The sequence below is a fragment of the Quercus suber genome, unplaced genomic scaffold, assembly GCF_002906115.3.
Source record: "Quercus suber isolate HL8 unplaced genomic scaffold, Cork oak 2.0 scaffold_191, whole genome shotgun sequence".
NCBI classification, from domain to species: Eukaryota; Viridiplantae; Streptophyta; class Magnoliopsida; order Fagales; family Fagaceae; genus Quercus; species Quercus suber.
In genome coordinates this window covers 1,023,771-1,026,414 of record NW_027069649.1, presented here as the reverse complement: position 1 = coordinate 1,026,414, position 2,644 = coordinate 1,023,771, and positions in this window count along the sequence as shown.

Below are 2,644 nucleotides of genomic sequence, written 5' to 3'. Positions count from 1 at the left end.
TCATCGTCCACTTGTTCTTCATCTAAGTGTCCACTTGAGTATGTGTCACGTCAGATTTCTTCCTTAGCTTTCTGTGAGTGGTGGTAGCTGGATTGACACTGTTCAGGGGTCTTCTCCACATTAAGGCGGCCAGAAAAGCAGATGCAGTGCATTTAATGTGATGGTGGCAGCTTTTCCTTTTAGATATTTCTCCATTCTTCTTATCTCCAGGCATGTCCAAAACTTATCCAGATTGTTGAAGTTATTAGTAAGCTCATTCGAACCCCTCAGATATTTATTTAACCAAGAATCTTTACATTCGAGGAGAATAATCTCTTCTGAATACTGATGCTCTTTTCGGACGGATCTTCTTCACTCCCAGGTATCTTTCTTTCATGCGGAATACTCCTCAACAATTTTTGCCTCTTCAGACATACAGTAACCTTCGAATAGGGCTTTGGGCTCAATACATAAGCTTGAGTTTCTGCCTCCCACAATTCTAAATTAGAGTCTAATTTTGCGTCACGTGTTTGTATGTCAAGTGAATTATAAGGTGCAAAAATCAAAGAGTCTAAATTAAATTATATTATAAATTGAATTTTAATTGGAGTTTAATTTTGCATTATGTGTCCTATTTAATATTTTAATTTTTGTCACAAGTGAATTATTAGGTGCAAAAACCGAAGAGTTTAGATCCAATAAGATTCTAAATTATATATATATATATATATAAATAGCTAAAGCTAAAAGAAAATCGAATTAGATTTCAAATTAGAATTCAATTAGAGTCTAATTTTGAGCCATGTGTCCCATCTAATTTAAGCTTTTAAATTTTTGTGTCAAGTGAGTTAATTCAATGTAAAAATTAGATTTCAATTAGAATTTAATTTTGCATCAAATGTCCCATTTAATCTAAGTTTTCTAATTTTTGTGCCAAGTGAGTTAATTCAATGTAGAAAATGAGGAGTCCAACATAAATAAACCATGAAAAAAAAAACATAATTGTATATCTAACCCTATATATAAAATTAGAAGAAAAGAGAGTTTGAATGATTTTATATTTCTGAGCCTTTTTTTTTTTGTGTAATAAAAAAATTTCAATTTTATAAGTTATTTATGTAATATATTATGACTACATACGGTCTATTACTAATTAAGTAATATATATATATATATATATATAACCAAAGCACCGAGAAAATTCAATTAGAATCAAAATTGGATTTTTCTTTTGTTAGCTTTTTATAAAATTAAATTATTTAGATTTTTTGTGTTATTTTTCTTTAAACTAAAAATCATATTTTTTATATTGTTTTTATTCAAATATTTTGAATGCAAATATCTTGAACCTAAAAAATTGTATTAAGCTGAATGATCCCATGCACCTATTTTCATTCAATTTAAAAGATACTATTGATCAATCTATTCTTAATATTTTGTGTTGTATTAGTAGAATTTCAAATACAATAATTGTGAATTGATATTATATATGTAGTATTCAATAATAATTTTCAAAATTATATATATATAATAGCAATATAATAAAATTTGGCGTAACTAATATTATAAAAATTGTAAAAAAAAAAAAAAAAACTACTTTAGTACTTCAAAAGCTAACATCAATAGCATCATTATAATTTATCATTTCTATGCGTAAACATAAGTCACATACTAGTTTAAATAATAAAGAAACCTTACTTAAAATTAATGGCTTATTGCAAATTGAGCCGGCCATGTGTAAGAGGGATTGACTGCAAACAGCTTTTGTAGCAGTTAACCATTAATGCTCCAAGGCCCAGCGGCCCTAGCAGCTGGGTCCGAGTTTGTTGTAGATTAAATGAGAGTTCTACCAATATTATCAAATCTCACTGTCACAATAAATAGATCACTTTAAACGAGTAGATTGAAGTAAAGAGGGTTTGGAGTACAAGGTCCTGATGTACGGAGCAAGTCATTTTTTCAACTTGCTTTGCAAACGATATTGACTATGAGGATTGCATTTTGTGGCATCAAATTGACTAGACATTGTTATTTCCTTTGTGAGTCAATTGTTTGGTTAGCCTATGACTATGGCAACACAGTAACTTTTCTATAAAACCTGGGCAAAGCAGAAGGCTCATTTCTATAAAAATCCTAGAGTTTCAAACAAGCAAAAAGCACTCCCTACACAAAAATGAGGCTTTTCCCACTTTTACCAATGGTACTGAAAGGGGAAAAATATCTCTAAAACCCGAATAAACGGATCCATCATTTGCACGGGCCCCTGTGGACGGACCTGATGTAAACGGGCCGGATATGGATGGGTGAAGAAGGATGGGCTAGTTATCCATGGGCCTACTGAGCCCCTAATGAGGGGTATTTCGATCCATTCTCATAAAAGTCCAAATATAGTCCTTGCGCTAGTAGGACTCTAGAGATCTTGTATACTTGTAAAATCTTCCGCATAATGAGGAGACTTGTTTCATCACGTTTAGGATTCTATAAGAAGAGTCCTATAAGGAAAAGACTTCCGCGCCAAGGAAGGGATGTCAACCTTGAGCCACTATAAAAGCCCCAATACCCTCACAAGCCAAGGTACGCATAATGAACCTCTCTAGCACTCTAGAGCTGTGAGCATCCTTTCTAACTTGACCTTCGGAGGTACTTGGCCGGCACCACACCGGTG